General features: G+C 42.6%; 1 protein-coding gene across 2 annotated transcripts in view; it reads right to left on the minus strand.

The window, feature by feature from the left end:
- LOC137950095 (uncharacterized) overlaps nucleotides 1-17,467 on the minus strand; it is an 89,004-nt gene that overhangs the window by 36,906 nt on the left and 34,631 nt on the right. The gene's annotated exons all lie outside the window — the stretch shown is intronic.

The following is a 17,467-nucleotide window of genomic DNA, read 5'->3' on the forward strand; positions in this document are numbered from 1 at the left end:
TCACAAGATACAATGGAACAGCAAATGAACATATGACCCAAAAAACGTATTTGTCAAATCTTATGTTAGTATATTTGGGGTTTCCTTTCTTACTCTCTTTTTATCACCGGAAGATTAAAATATCAGCAAGAATGTGGTTGGGGGATTAAGAGTAGAGGTTTAATGTAATTAAGCTCTGTGATTAGAATCCTAGAAGGAATATGTCTTTTGTAATTTCTATTATAAGTTAATGAATGTTGGAGACGAGAGAAAACTTGATCTCCTGTTTTCCTGCTTCATGTTCCTTCTCTCCTTTCTCTGTCTCACTTTTATCTCTCGTTGTTGCACTTTTACCCTTTCCTACAACTCATGAGGCTCTAGAACTCATCATGGTATCAGAACAATGAATTCTAGAGCCTTAGAAGTCACTAGTTTGAGGAAAAGAAGTTTGATTCTTCAGCCATGGGAAGGGACAACTGTCTCAGAGTGTTTTCATCATTGCACTGTCCAGATAAGTGCCTGTATTCTCTCATTTTTTCTATCAAAGGTTGCAGATTTTATTCTTCTATTTTATTCAATTCTTGTGTTTCAGGTAAAGTTCTGAGAGTTTTGGGAGATCCATATATACCATAAAAAGGTGTTTTTTTGTTGAGCTTCCTTAATGGAGTCAAAACTCGATCCTCATCACTCTCACCCTTCATATTTACCAAGAAGAGGAGGTATTTAAGGTTTTTCCTTGCCTTCGAATCCCTAGGAAGTCAGTCGAGAGGTTGAAACAAGAGTTTAGTTTTCCATTTTCAAAAAAAAACATATAATTAATTTTTCCTAAGATTTGATTTCTCGGGAAAAGAGGTTTCAGGAAAAAGCTACTTTAATGAAGTTGTAAATAAGCTCCCAAGAAACTATAGTCTTTTTTTTTTTTTTTTAAAGGTCGAAACTGTATACATTGTTGAGACCTGAACCTAAGACCCCACACTGGTAACTGCCCATGTGACATTGAACCAAAGACCCAAATTACATGGTCTTCACATGGTTACCTAGAAATTTCTTTCTTGATATAGGTTCCAAAATTTTCAAAAAGGTTCCTGTCTTTCAATAAAATTTGAAAAAAAAAATGACCACAAATTGGAGAAATTTTTTCTAGAAAAAAATAGAAAAATTCAACAAAATTTCAGAAACATCTTATAGAAGTTCCCTTTCCCGTGGCTGATCAAACTATCTCGTCTTTAAAATTACCATTTTACACTTGAATGATGTTACAAACTCCCTTATTTAGTCCAAAGCTACTATATGATTCTTCACTATTTGAGATCTTTATGAACATCTCACAACCTCAATCCCAGAAAATAATTCAAAAATCCCAAATCTTTGTCTAGAAGTTTTTATGTAATCGATCCTTCATCCTCTTTTGGCGTTTTGTTTGTTTGAGATTGCTAGACTAGAGGAGGGGCGTATTGATCCTTCATCCTCTTGATGTTGTTCTTTTCATCACTAGCAACAATGACACCGTCTAAATAGAAAACCACGAGTACCATGCCTTGAGAAGTTTTCTTCACAAATACCGAATGGTCAACCACACATCTTGTAAAACCAAAGGAAAGCAGCAGCTGATGAAACTTATCAAACTAAGCCCTAGTAGATTGCTCCAATTGAATTTTTTTAGTTTTCACACCTTGTTTACCCCCTCAACCACAAATCCAGGTGCTTGTTCCATATACACCTCTTGGAGATCTCCGTTTAGAAAGGCATTTCTACTATCTAGCTGATGAAAGGCCCAATGAAGAGCAGATTGGAGCAAGTGTCCGCAATGTCACAAACCGAAATACAGTCAAACAACAAACTAAAGTCGACCCCACAGAAAGTCTTACGCTATATTGGTCGTATTTCTCATATTGATATGTATTCTCTACTGTTAATGATGTGGCAGCTGAGATTTAGCAATTGCTTTTGGTATTCTTTGGTACACCTTTAAAGTTGGAAATGGATATCTATAGTGATCAATGGTTGCAACAAGCTAGGGTAAGGAGCCAAGATCTTGTGAGTCTGAAAAGCATTCTTGCTGACTATAGAATGGAGTATCTTCAAAGAAGGTTACATCAGCCAAGGTATAGAAATTTCTTTTTTATGAGGACCATAACAAATGTATCCCTTCTAGGTTTCAAAGAAAACATACTTAGTGGCTCTAGGTCCCAACTTGTTTTGACTTCGTAACAGATGATACACAAATAACAGACACCCAAATATACATGGAATCAAAGAAAAACAGATACTGGGAAATAATATAAAAAACGGGAGTTTCATTATTAATTCATGAGGGCATTCCATTGATGAGATAACAAGCAATTGACATAGCATATGTCGAACAATGGAGGAACATTAATTGCAAGTAACATGGACATGGCACTCCTACTCTGAGTCCCGCCATCATTACACCTTTCCCCAGTTTCACTCCCCAAAGCACTCCTACATCGTCCCCCCCCCCCCCCCCCCCCTACCCACATCAAATCATCCCTTTTTCTGTACCTCTTGTCAACACCTCCCCCGGCCCTTCTCCTCTGGAAAAAGCTTCCCAGTATGCAGATCCCCCTCGAGCCCCATCCCCCCCTCCCCCCCCCCCCCCCCCCCCCCCCCCCTCCTCCACCCTACCCACATCAAATCATCCCTTTTTCTGTACCTCTTTTCAACACCTCCCCCGGCCCTTCTCCTCTGGAAAAAGCTTCCCAGTATGCAGATCCTCCTCGAGCCCCATCAATTCCCACACACCCCCCCTCCTCCATCACTCTCTCTGTTGAATCCCAAAAACTCTTCTAATCCCACCTGGGACTTTGGTCCCCCAAATCACTCCCCAACCATTTTAAATATCCGCTCCCGCTCCATCCTTTGCCCTACCCCCCTTCGAATACTCAAACCATACCCCGGCACCATGGAAGCCTCAAGCTCCAAAACAAAAACCCCTGCCACCACCCTCAGCGGGAGGACGAAAGAAAGTATTCCATAACTCCCTACACCCACACTTATTCCATAAAAAGAAAAAAAAGGAAAGGGAAAGCTAAAGCTACCTCCACCCCCACAAAATTCCCCTCCAGTCCTCCCCATGGAAATCCCTCCTCTTTGGTTTGAACTTCCTCCAGTCCTCCCCTCCGAAATCCCCCCTATTTGGTCTGACCTTCCACCAACTTTAAACCCAACCCCTACCCCAACCATGCTCACTCTAGCCAGTCAGCAGGATGATCTTCTCCAGTTTCTGCTGGAACAAGAACAAAACTTCCCACCGGAGGACTTTTCGGGAATGACAGAGTTGGCAACAATTTTCTGTTCATAATACCTGGAAGCCGGCGAGACGGCGCAGAATATCACCACCCCACGTTCTTCATGATCGTGCTGTCTTGGAATGTTAGAGGACTTTGTTCTCAGTCAAAGCAAGCCCTCACCAAAGCAGCTCTTTTTTATTGTAAGCCAAAAATAGTAATTCTTCTTGAAACAAAGCTGCAATCTTTTGATTAGTCTCTTGCCTATGAATTATGGTATGACTCGGATCTTGAGTGGGCCAATGTTGATGCGATTGGACATTTCGGTGGCATCGTTGTCATCTGGGATCCAAAAGCAGTTGATGCAATTTCCGTTATGCAGGGTCATTTCTCAATCGGTCTGTGCTTTCAAGATCACACCCTTGGAACCTCATGGGCGCTAGCTGGCATTTATGGGCCTACTCGACACCATGACCGGGCATCTTTCTGGGAGGAAGTCTTCCAACTCGTTCAATTATGGGACCTCCCCTGGCACTGGCCGAAGACTTCAATGCTACTCTTCTCTGCTCAGATAAAAACCCTCCTGCCACCAGAACCTCATCTTTAATGAGAGCCTTCTCCGATTTCATTAGCAGTCTGGGTCTCTCTGAGATTCCCCTCTCGGGGAAAAAATTCACCTGGACAAATTGTCAGACCCCACCTGTTTTGTCTAAGCTGGACCCTTTTTTTGCCAACAATGAATGGAGCCAGCTTTTCCTAACATCTCTGGCCAAGTCCTAAACAAAATCGGATCCGATCATTGGCCTATTCAAATCAATACTCATCCAGTTGCATGGGGACGATCCCCCTTCCGCTTTGAAAATGCTTGGATATTGGCTGAGTCTTTCATTCCTTCCCTCAAAAACTGGTGCCTTGAGCAGAGACTCAACCAAACCCGGGCTGGGCTCTTCCTCTGAAACTCAAAGCTCTCAAGGCAAAGATCCGATTATGGGCAAAAAATCACCGAATAGCTATTGCTTCCCGGAAAGAATCGATTCGGCGCCACATATCTGAGTTGGACTTACTTGAAGAGCAAAGGTCAATCTCTCCTTCTACTTGTTAGAAATCATTTAAATATAGAATATTTGAACTTTCTTCGTTCAGAATCTGTTCTTTGGAAACAACGTGCAAGATTTTGATGGATGGCCGATGGAGATGGAAACACAAAGTTTTTTCATTCCATCACTTCGGCCAGGAGGACTAACCGTATCACTTCACTCTGTCATGAAGACCAAGTGATAACGGATAGTACCTCCATTTTTAATCTTCTAGTGAAGTATTTCACAGACCTGTATTCAGAAGAATGCTACAACAGACCTAAGCTCCAGCAGCTCGATTTCCAGCGTATCTCTTCTGACGACGCTGCAGAACTGGAAAAGCCTTTCACATCTGATGAAATCGATCTGGCCGTCCTCGGCCTGCCAAAAGACAAAGCTCCGGGACCAGATGGCTATAACAGTGAGTTTTACCAATGTTTTTGGGATCTGATAAAAAACGATATCTACGCTTTCATCCACAATTTCCACCAAGTTGGCATAACTCATAGAGGAATCGGTGCATCTTTTATTGCTCTTGTCCCAAAAAAGTCAAATACTGAGTTGCCCGAGGATTTTCGTCCCAGTAGCCTCACCACTAGTTCTTACAAAATCATTGGTCGTCTCTTGGCAAATCGGCTCAAAGCCATCCTTCCGAAGGTTATCAATCCCTATCAATGCGACTCTTCTATGACGGCTCATGAACTTTTAGATTCTTTCGAAAAATCTTCCCAACCTAGGTTTGTTCTGAAAATAGATATTGAGAAAGCTTTTGATCGGGTTGACTGGAAACTTGTTGATCACCTTTTTGACTGAATGGGTTTTGGCACAAGGTGGAAATTTTGGATGAGGAATTGTATTTCTACACCACCTTATTCTATCCTTGTAAATGGAATGCCGCACGGTTACTTCAAAGCTTACAGGGGGATTAGACAAGGTGACCCTTTATCACCTTTCATGTTTACTCTCATTGGTGAGTACCTTGTCTCAATGCTTCGTTTTGCTAAACGTTCGGGTTGGTAAGTCCCGTCTCTGAAGACCCGAACCAAGACATCCAAATTTTACAATATGTTGATGATACAATCCTTTTTGGAGAAGGGTCAATGAGGCAAGTTTCTCACATGAAAGCAGTGCTGAACATTTTCGCATCAACAACTGGTCAAAAGGTAAGTTGGGCAAAAACTTCAATCATTGGATTTAATATTGAATCTTCAGTACTAAATTCGATGGCAAGTTATATGGAGTGTAAGGTTGCGTCACTTCCAGGCACTTATCTGAGCCTGCCTCTGACTCCGGTCTTGCCTACAAAGAATGTTTGGTTCCCTGTTATTGAATGCCTCGAAAACCGTCTCGTATCTTAGAAAGGCAATTTTTTATTCAAAGCTGATAAGTTGGTTCTTATCAAATCATGCCTACATATTCAAAAGTTCCTGCCAATATTCAGAGATGCAACTTCCTTTCGCATAGGCAATGGAAGGACTCTCCTCTTTTGGTCGGATGAATGGTGTGGCCCCCGCCCCCTCTCCGAGGATTTTCCAGGGCTCTCTAGAGTAGCGAGGGACCTCTCTTGCTCAGTAGCTGATTCTTGGAGAGATCGCTCTAGGAGTCTTACGTTTCGCCAGGGATTAAATGATGAGGAAACTACTGCTTTTTGCTCTCTCCTCTCCAAACTCAGCAGCACTACTATTCATGAGCATGCAGTTGATAAACTGACAGAAGCCCAGCATTAATGGCCGATTCACAGTTACATCTGCCTACTCTCACATTAGAAAACAAGATTACAGCATGCATGAGCACAAGGCAAACCTGGCATGGAAGCTCTTAGTGCCTAACAAAATCAAATTCTTCGTGTGGACAGCCATCAGGGAACAGATCCTCACCTCTGACAACCTCCATAAAAGAGGTTACACCGCCCCCGATCGCACTTGCCCTCTTTGTGGTGTGTGTGATGAGACAGTCCAGCATGTTCTCTTACATTGCGACTTTTCATGGCAAGTCTGGATGAAAATAATTCAGAAGATTGGTTTTCAAATGGAGCTACATCAGGACCTTTTTGGCACCTTTGAGATGGTTATGGGGATACACCTTCCTAAGCTGGGCAAGATAATTCTCTTGGCATGCCTTGCGCATGTCCCATGGTTTATATGGCTAGAGCGAAACAACCGGAGATTCAACTCCAAGGCTGGCAACCCGGACAATGTAGCTTCTCAAGCAGTGGGCCTTATCTCGAGCTGGCTACATTCTAGGAAGGAGTTTGCTTCTCTATCGAGTGTCTCCCTTCGAGAAAATTGGGGTTTGATAGCGCACATGGTGGGCCCTCGTAGGAATCCGGTTATGACCACCTGGGATCCTCCCCCTTACGACTGCACCAAACTCAATTTTGATAGTAGTGCTTTAAGTTGTCCTGGGCAGGCAGGAGTTGGTGGTGTTTTCAGAGACAGCAGTGCAGACCCTATTCTATCCTATGCAGGGCCGGTGGGTATTGTTGATTCAAATACTGCTGAAGTGAGTGCTCTTCTGTTCGGCCTCCAGATTTTTAAAGAGCGGCTCCATGGCAAGTTGATTATTGAAAGCGATTCAAAGACTGTCATCAGTTGGTGTTCAAAAGAAAACTTCCCTCCTTGGCGCCGCTGGTCAATCACTAATTATATTGCTGACATTGTGTCATCCATTCATTGTAATTGGAACCTTGTTCCTAGATCAGCCAATTCTTTGGCTGATAAATTGGCAAAATTCGGAACCTCCCAGTAATCTCTCATTGTTCGGGAAGGCTTCCCCTCGTGTAATCTGCTTGTTTGAGCTCTCTTAATAAAACTCAGCATCATTTCAAAAAAAATAAAAATAAAAAATAAAAAAATCCTGCCTACATGGTATACCCTATTACTTTCTATCTTTATACCATTGTCCTGCCTCTGTTCGAAATAGAATAGAGCTCTTAAAAAGAAGTTTCTTGTGGGATGGACCAAATTGGGAAAGAAAGTATAGTCTTGTAAAATGGGATGACGTTTGTAAACCTATTATTATGGGAGGTCTCGGGATTCGGGATATTGCAACAACGAACAAGGCCTTACTATTGAAGTGGATATAAAAATATTATATGCAACCCAATATGTTATGGAGGAAAATGGTAGAAGCTAAATCTGGGAAAGACACTGGGTGGTGGATTGACGGCAGGAGACTTTACAAGTTATCCCCCGTATGGAAGAAAATTGCCCAACTCCTTCCTGTTTTTAAATCTGTGGTCAAATGCTTTATTGGTTCCGGCAGTGAAACTAAGTTTTGGACTGACTGGTGGGTTGGTTCAAGCTGCCTCAAGGATAGCCAAGGATGTATTTATCAACTGTCAAGAACTCAGGATGCGATGGTTTCCGAGCAACGACTAACCTCAGGCGATTGGAACTTACATCTCAGGTGAGCGTTGACTGATGCCGAAGCTTTGGAAGTAGCTGATCTGGTAAATAAGCTCTCTGCAGTAAAAATAAAAAACTCATCCAATACAGTCATTTGGACGCCGAGCAGACAAGGTATGTTCTCTACTGCTTCTGCCTATCACCACATTATCTCCCCCAAAAAACATCAAGCAGCACATCCAGCTGCCTTTGCATGGTCTTTACACATTCCTCCTCGCGCAAGGTTCTTTATCTGGACTGTTTTCCGTAAGAAAATCTTAACTTCAGACGCTTAATTATAACGTGAGAATAGTGTTCCTAACCCATTGTGCCCATTCTATAATATATCTCCAGAAACCACATATCACACCCTATTGCATTGCGAATATGCACATTTGGTCTGGACCGAATTGAGGAACAAAATAGGATTACAATATTGCCCATCACAATACATACACGACACAATCTTCACTACGATAAGCGCTCGTCTTCCAAAATTGGGGAAAATATTAATATCTTGTTGTGTTGGGTACATGGTCTGGAATTTATGGAAAGAGAGAACAGAAAATTTAATCAGAAATCTCTTCCATGGAAAATTCTATGTGATAGAATCATAGGGCAAGTATCCTCTTGGGTTCTCTTACGAAAGGAATTTTGCAATTTAAAGGATCAAACTTGCATGAAAACTGGCGAATTATTGCAGAAATGTCCTCTCCGGCTAAAACTCCCGAAATGGTAATATGGTCTAGACCTCTAGCGGGTCACTTCAAATTAAATTTCGATGGAAGTGCGCTAGGATGTCTGTGTCCTGCCGGATATGGTGGAGTAATTCATGATGAAAATGCGAACCTTCTTTTCTCGTATGCGGGTCCAATTGGGATATCAGATTCAACAAGTTCTAAGTTATATGGGTTGTACAACAGGCTGAAACTTTTTAAGCAAAAGCTGAAGGGAGTCCCCCTTGTTGAAGGTGATTCAAAAGTTATTATCAGTTGGTGCACGAAGCCTTCCAAACCTCCATGGCGTCATAGGGAGTTATTTGAAGATGTTTGCACTTTAATTTTTGAAATTCAGTGTAAGTGGAATCATATTTCAAGATCGGCTAATCATTTAGCCGACGCTCAAGCTAAAAAGGGTGTTTCCCTCCAACATCTTGCTGTGGAGGAAAGCCTTTCTAGATAGGTATTGTATTCTCCCTCTTCTTAGTAAATATATTCACACATTTCTCTCAAAAAAAAAAAGTAACAAGGACATGGCTACCTCCAACATCAATCAACATAGCATATGCCAAACAATGGAGGAACATTAATTGCAAGTAACAAGGACATGGCACCTCCAACATATGTTTATTTTCATATTTGGCCACCCCATTCTGTTGGGGTGTGTAAACACAAAATGTTTGATGTAAGTTACCTTTTTTTTTTTTTTTTGAAATAGTGCTGAGTTATATTAAAAGGCTCAAAGGAGCAAAATTACAAGGAAGGAGAGTCGTCCCAAACAATGAGAGATTGCTAGGAGGTTCCAAATTTAGCTAGCCTATCAGCCACAGAATTGGCTGACCTAGGAATATGATTCCAAATACAATTAATGGAAGATACAATATCTAAAATAGAAGAAGTAATTGGCCAATGCCTCCAAGGGTGAGTGGCTGAATTAGAACACCAGCTTATGACCACTTTAGAGTCTCCCTCTGTCAGCAGCTAAAGTCTGTCTTTGAAAATCTTCAACCCAAGATGAAGAGCATTTACCTCTGCGGTGGTAGAATCTGCAATGCCCACAAACCCAGCATAGGAGAAAATAGTTTCTCCACTGTGATTTCGCCCCCCGCACCAGCCGGACCTGGGCAACCTAGAGCACTTCCGTCGAAATTCAATTTAATGTTATCTCTGGGGGGAGGCTCCCACTCAGCCATGATCGGAGTCCTCTGGGGGAGCCCGCCATGTGGTCCAGAAGACACCAATTCCATCGAAGGGAGAAACCAGCCTGAGAAGCAAATTCCTTCCTAGTGTGGAGCCAACTGGAAACCATACCCACAGTGCAAGAGACTGTACTATCAAGTTTGCTGAATTTGGAGTTGAATCTCCGATTATTTTTCTCTAGACAAAGACACCAGGGGATGTGAGGAAGGCAAGCAGAGAACAAAATCTTGCTAATTTTGGGGAGGCGAGTCCCAAGTACCATCTGTAAAGTGCCAAATAGATCCTGATGGAGGCCCACTTGAATGCTGATTTTCTGGAACACAGCCATCCAAACTCTCCACGAGAAGCCACAATGCAGAAGGATATGTTGTACTAATTCCTCACAAATGCCACATAGAGATAAGTTACCTTTGCTAGCACATAAGGAAGAGAAGGCAAAGAATATTTATTCTCTAATATTATCTGAACAAAACACTAATATTAGAACCATATTGGGTCAATACCATAGAATAAAATTACTAAACAATTGAAAATTATTCAAGATCTGCCGTTCATTGAGTAAAGTAGGGTCCCTTAGAATAGCCATCAACAAAATAAAACATAATACTGAAAATTGGAGATATTAGATATATGCATAGGTCCCCATATTTTCGAATGTACCAAAGAAACAGACTCGAAGATAGTAAAATTGATTAAAAGAGATAAAATAGAGAACAAAGAGGAAAGAGAAAAAACGAAGAAGAGAATTCAGAAGTGTTGCATTGTGTGGCACTCTTATCAAAAGTCAAAATTCAGCCTCTTTATTAAATTGGTCACTTAAATAAAAACTTATGACAATGACATAATGCCCGTCTAGACTCAATTACTTATATCTCCTAGTATACACAAATAGACGAATAGTCTCCTAACCCTAGAGGAGAAAACTAAATATATAAAACTACCCAAAATACCCTTGAAACTTGCAATTTTAACAAAGACCGTGACTCACCCTCAAAGAAAAGGACCTTTGATCATGTTTACCGAATTTCCAAACTAGGAACTGTCTTCAAGGTTGCAACTTAGCGTTTTAATTGTGAGAGTGAAGAATGCCCAAGTCTGCAGTGCCATTGCAAGTGTAACTGTTGTTTCTTCGAAAGGATGAACAGATAAATAATATAGACCGCTATATTCACAACTACTACCAATCACCTAGTTCGTTCGTACATCTTGAAAAATACAATAAGCTGCATAGAAAGTGACACTGAGATTCAAAAAAAAAAATTATTATTATGGAGATTCATTAGTTAACAAGGAGCAACAAAGGAGGGGGATGAAAGGAATCCCTCAAGCCCCAACAAGCATGCAAAGCAGTTTCTCGCCAGTACAATTCAGGAACATTCATTTCGAAAAGCAAGATATGAGCTACCTCAAGTGTCTATTTTTCCATGCAACAACCCCATTTTGGTATGAGGTATAGGCACAAGACATTTAATGGATGATTCCATTTGAGGCATAAAAAGATTAAAATGTAGTATTCAAATATTCTTTAGCATTGTTTGAACGCAAGATATGAATGTGGCAAGAAATTGAACTTTTATTTCTGTTAAGGAATAGTCCCACATGGATTTGTGAGTACAAAGATCTTGAGTTTATTAGTTGGGAAAGAGGCTTCCTAAAGTGGCTAGTCATTTTGGGATAGGCCTTGGACCCAACGTAACATGGTATCAGAGCAGGTACTCATATGTGGGCCTACACCTAAAAACTATCTACTTGTAGAGCCACAAAAGAAGGCCTACACCTAAAACTATTCACTTGTAGAGCCACAAAAGAGAGCCTACACCTAAACTACCTACTCCTAAATTATCCACTTGTAGAGCCACAAAAGATGGTCTACTCGTGAGGGGGGAGTGTTAAGGAATAGTCCCACATGGATTAGTGAGTACAAAGATCTTGAGTTTATTAGTTGGGAAAGAGGTTTCCTAAGGTGGCTAATCATTTTGGGATAGGCCTTGGACCCAACTTAACAATTTCCATACAGAACTATTAGAATACATCCAAATTTTTTTACTTGTCTTTAAAAAGAAAAAACCATGTGACTTTATTAAAGTCATCCACAAAAGTAACAAAATAGTAAAAAACAAATAAACTATTGACTCTAACTAGACCCCATATATTTCATAAAAAAAAACTAGAGCCCATATATCTGAATGAACTACAGTAAATGGAGAATAACTGTGCTCGATGATGCTTTCCCAACTAATAGGTTTCACTTTCGAACAAGATATTTGGTCCAAGGAAAGGAAGAAGACGAAACATCTTAGTCGATGAAAGATTACCCAGCCATTGATAAGCCCTTTGGCACAAATTTAAAAGCATGTAAGTGGTGGCCTCCCACATCACTAATTAGTAAAATCCATTCCTTTCAAACCTTTTGCCAATCATCTTCTTCATCTGAAGGTCTTGAAATGCACACATGGAAAGAGAGAAGGTTATGAAGCAATTAAAGATTCCATAATCTATCTAGCAAACATTAAACTAATAGGGAATTTAGGAGCATAAAGCACAGACAACAATGAAAGAGACACTTTTTTTCTTTTTCTTTATGAAGAGTGAATTTATTAAGAACTAGAACTGGAAAGAGTACAAACTCGGGGGGGGGAGGGGGAGTTGGGAGACCAGATGAGCTGGTCCAGAGTCATAGGTCTAATCTTCACTTTGTCAAGGGTCGAGAGGAGGTTAGAGGCCTCAAGGACCTTAGTTTCAGTGAGTCCCCGCTGGAATTGGAGGTTCCAGTTTCCGGGGCTCCGCTAGATCTCAGCAACGGTAGCAGTAGTGGAGTTGGAGAGGCCAATGAGGTTGCTGAAGGATTCTGCCATTACCCAGCCAGCAGTCAGTCCAGAACTTAGTCTGATTGCCATTTCCCACATAGCATTTAACCGATGAGGCGAATCTAGGGAGAAGCAGGAAGATCTTCCACCAGATTGGGGAGAGGCGATGATGACAGCCTCCTTCCATCCACCAGCCATCAATCTGATCAGCTTTGGCAGCAACCATGGCTCGCCAAATCAGGGAGGGCGAGGAATTAAATCTCCAAATCCATTTGAGAACAAGAGCGGAGTTAGTGCCTATGACACTTCTGATGCCAACCGTGCCAAGGTGGAGGGATTGACAAACATCAGCCCCACGAACCAAGTGGTACTTACGCTCTCCGTTCGGTCCACCCCAAAGGAACCATCGCTTCAAGAACTCAATTCGATGGGCCACAGTAGTAGGGCAAGGGAGTAAGGAAAGGAAATACATGGGGACACCTTGCAAGCAAGATTTGATAAGGATGAGCTTGCCAGTCTTGGAGAAGAGTTTGCCCTGCCAAGTGGCAAGGCGGCATTCAAGCTTCTCGATGACTGGATTCCAGTAATACTTGTTCGGGGAGCAGTCCAGCAAGGGGAGGCCCAGGTACTTGCCGGGCAGATTTGTGACCTCACAGCTGAGGTAGTTTGCCATGGATTGGAGAACACAGGGGTCAACGTTATAGCCAGTACTGGAGGACTTATTTCAGCTAATGTTTTGGCCCAAGGACATGCAAACTGACCAAGAACGGCTTTAATTTTCTTGATTTGATCCATAGAACTCACACCAAACAGCAGTGTGTCGCCAGCATACTGAAGGATTGCAATATCTTGATCGGCATGACTGGATATTGGGGTGAGCCAACCAATATGATTAGCGTGTTGGACCATGGTAGAGAGGTGCTCAGCTATAATTGTGAAGAGGAATGGTGAAAGAGGGTCCCCTTGCCAGATTCCCGGAGAGCCATTGAATTGCCCCATGATACACCATTGATTAGTATGGAGTAAGAGGCAAAGGAGGCGCAACTACGCACCCATGTGCCTAAGGCGATGATCAACCAACTTCCAGGTCATGCGGTCAAAGGCCTTTTCGAAATCGAGCTTGAGGGCGAATCTGGGGAGGGTTGAACACTTGGAAGAGTCTGGCAGCTTGTGGGCCGCCATAGCAGAATCCAAGATGTTCCAGCCACGGATGAAGGCGCTCTGGTTGGGCTGGATGATCTAAGGGAGGACTTCCCGAAAATCGGTAAGCCAGTAGTCGGGTGATCACTTTGTACGTGCTGGTGGTAAGGCCGATTGGCTGGAAGTCTTGAGCCTGCTCGACGTTGATCTTCTTGGGCACCAAGGTAATGAAAGAGGCTCCTATGGCTCAGTAAGTAATGCCACATTAGTGAAAGTTATTGACCAAAGCATAGACGTCGTCTTGGACAGTGGTCCAACAGTGGCGATAGAGCTCCCCATGGAACCCATCTGGCCTAGGGGCTCAGTCAAGAGGCAGAATCAGGGTAGCAAGTTAAATTTCAGAGGTGGAGAAAGGAAGCTCCAGCTTAAGGGCGGATTGGCTCCTGATTTGACTGTAACTGAGATGCTGGAATATGGGCCAATTGAACTTCTCTTCAGTGTACAAATCCGTGAAGAATATCACAATTGCATTAGTAATTGGGAGCCTATCCGAACTTACCTGACCCGCAATATTGAGATGGGGGATTCGGTTAGCTATTTTTTTGGTTGAGGTAATCGAGTGGAAGAATTTTGTATATCCGTCTCTATCAGTCAGCCAGTGAAACCAAGCCCTTTGTTTCCAAAGATGGATTCATTAGAAGAAAGGGATTGAAATTCATGAGTAAGACTATTTCTGAGAGAGAGTTCAAGGTGGGAAAGGGACCTTTGTTCTCAGAGATTTGGTTGAGGAGAGAGTTCTTCTTGGAAGCAGATGAATAGGGTGGCAAGAGGATCAGGACTGCAGTTTAGCTTTAAGCAGTTTAAGCTTGAGGGGAAAGGCCCAACCAGGATTGGCATTGGGTAGCAGGCATTGCCACCAGGCCCAAAGTTAGAACCAAATTCTGGGTCTCGAAGCCAGCAGTTCTCAAACCAGAAGGGCTTGTGACCCTGCGCCTGAATATTGTGTCAATGAGGGTAGGCCAATGGTCTGAGCAGGCACGGTTGAGAACACATCCGGAGGTGTTACCATGGAGTTGAAGCCAGCTAGGGTTGGCGAAGAAGCAGTCAAGTTTGGAGAGGATTGGCCGTTGCTGCCCATTGGACCAAGTGAATTCATTCCCAGAAAGGGGGATCTCCTCCAGATCACAGCTACCAATGAAGTCCACAAATGCACACATAGACAAAGTAATTCTGCTGGCTGGAGGAGACTTCTCATAACAAAGGCGGATGGCGTTGAAGTCACCAGCCAGGATCCAAGGCTAAGACTCCACAACAAAATGTTGGAGAGAAATACCCGCTTTAGCTTGGGGATCTGCCAATTGGTTGGCAGATCGGGTAATATGGCTCCACTTACAATTTAAAGGGGAAAATAAATTACATATGTCATTGAATATATCCCAGTGACACCATGGGGGGTGGCCGTGGTTGGCACACCAGTTGATGACCACTGTAGAGTCTCCTTCAATACAAAGGGGACCAGAGAGGTTGCTAGAGAAGACTTGGAGCCCATGTAAGAGACCCAAAAGCTCTGCTGAAGTAGAATATGAGATGCCAAGGAGGGGCGGCATAGGAGAAGAGGAGATTGCCTGTTTCATCTTGGATGACACCACCAAACCCGGCTAGGCCTGGGTAGCCAATTGTGTTGATGGAGATTTGCACCCAAAATGAAGTGGAGCCCGAGGTGAGCTTGAGGAGTTGGGGGCTACACATGGGTTGGGTGGGTAGGATGAAAAGTTTGGCATGCTCCAGTTCGGCCATGTGGTGGTATTGTCACCTGTGAATAGAAGAGAGCCAAAAATGCTTGAAGTACACTCCGAGGTATGCCGGCACCAGAGTTCCACAAGTGGCCCTTTGACTGTGAGCCATTGGCCAAAGGAGAAGTTGGTTTGGGAGGGAGACTAGTCTGTTAGACCGTGCAAAGGTGATGCTGAATGAGGGATGATTTCCTTGACAGAGGATTTATCCACCAGGGTTTGAAAGGTGAGGATCCAAAAATGCCGGAGGCGAGTAGTTGAGGTGAAGGTGGTTAGAGAACCATTTGGAGATGAGATGACCAGAGGATATGTGCAGATGAGCAAGGGCCAGGACGACATTGGCAAGCCTTTTCTTCCCCTCAATGAAGGCCTGAGCAAGAAGGGTGAGGAAGATGAAGTTAGGTCCATGTTCGATTTGTGGAAGTGGCAATGGGGGTAGTTGTGGTCGAGCAGGGTTAGGGTTTGGTGGGGGTGGAATATTTGTGGGCGGTGGTGATGGTGGGGGCGGAGTTGGGGTTGGGTGTTGGGTGTTGGTGGCTGGAGAGGAACAATGACTTGGAGACCACTAGATTGAAAAAACTGATGGATTAGCTTTTAAAGTTCATCTTTTTAACCATAAACACCTCTAATCCTTGATTATTTTGAGAGGAGATCCTAGATTCTTGAATGACCTAATGTGCCCATTCAGGTTTGCTGGATTTATCCCAACACTTCTATAACAGAATAGTTCTACCGCAATGCATGCATGGCTTTAGAAGTTGTCCACCTCTTCCTCTGCTTCTACTCCTTGATTGCTGCCTCTACCTCTCTGATATCCTCCTTGCCTCTCCTGAACCATTTACTTGTGTTTAAGGCAGCCGATGAATCCCCCTTCTGACAAATCTCAAAGGGTAGAGTAGCTGTAGATTCTGCCCTCAACGAGGTAGCAGAAGTCTCCTCGATCAAGGGATTAGTAGTGCTGGCCAGTAATTGAACCCAAAATAAATCAAGCTCTGGACCCAAGCTATTAAGTAAACTAAGCACTTGAGAGTCTCCCTTGCTTATTCGATGTTGATCAAGACCTACTGGGTGATATAAAAGAACCTGTTGCCACATACTATCCACATCCCCAATCTCCTTAACAAGTGGTTTATCACCTCTTTTTATAATAAATATTTGAACATAGAGATCAAAGAGAAAAAACATATTACTGAATTGTAGAAATCACTTCTCCAATTTATCCCAAATTCCTTTTGCAATCTTATTAAAAATCACTTGATTCACAATCTTTTATTCCAACCTATTTAATAGCCATGCTATAAGAGTACAATTTTCTCATTCCTATTTGTCTATTCTTGGATTTGGAAGAGCTTCAATTAGGAACTTCAATTCCCCTTTGGAGCCAAGGAAAACTTGGACTGCTTTAGCCCAAACTACATAATTTTGTCTATTAAGCTTGATGGAAGGAATCTGGGTGATATTTCCATCTTTCTCATATATCTTGCCACAAGAGTATCAACGCAAATCAACAAAACATTAACTACCAATTTCCTGTAATTTATGATTTAAAACCTAATTAAAGCATTGGGGGTCATGCACAACCTGCAACGCAGCTCATTCAGAGGTGGTGCCTCTTTTCTCTCTTCTCTCTCTCTCTCTCTCTCTCTCTCTCTCTCTAGATTTTTCACACTTTTCACATGGTATCAGAGCAGTAATCGTTGCTCTCATATATCTTGCCACAAGAGTCCCAACGCAAATCAACAAAACATTAACTACCAATTTCACCAGTGGAGGGTGTTAAGGAATAGTCCCACATGGATTAGTGAGTACAAATATCTTGAGTTTATTAATTGAGAAAGAGGCTTCCTAAGGCGGGTAGTCATTTTGGGATGGGTCTTGGACCCAACTTAACAGAGGGTATGTATCCAACATAGAAACACACTTCAGCCTTCAATTTAGATCAATCACCCTACAAATACCAATCTGGAATGCATGATGATGCAAATAGAAGTCAAGGTTTCAAACCTATAAACTTGCAGACAGCTATATGCTCGAAGTAAACAATTCTCAGGCATAAAAATCCTTGTCTTTTTCCTCAAAGACCATCCGCAAGCAGTAGGCAGGCAGTAAGTAGGAAAGC

The sequence above is a fragment of the Aristolochia californica genome, unplaced genomic scaffold (genome assembly GCF_029961685.1).
Source record: "Aristolochia californica isolate CCGP_79_NKW_82.1479 unplaced genomic scaffold, dmAriCali1.0.hap1 SCAF_1, whole genome shotgun sequence".
In the NCBI taxonomy this organism is placed as follows: Eukaryota; Viridiplantae; Streptophyta; class Magnoliopsida; order Piperales; family Aristolochiaceae; genus Aristolochia; species Aristolochia californica.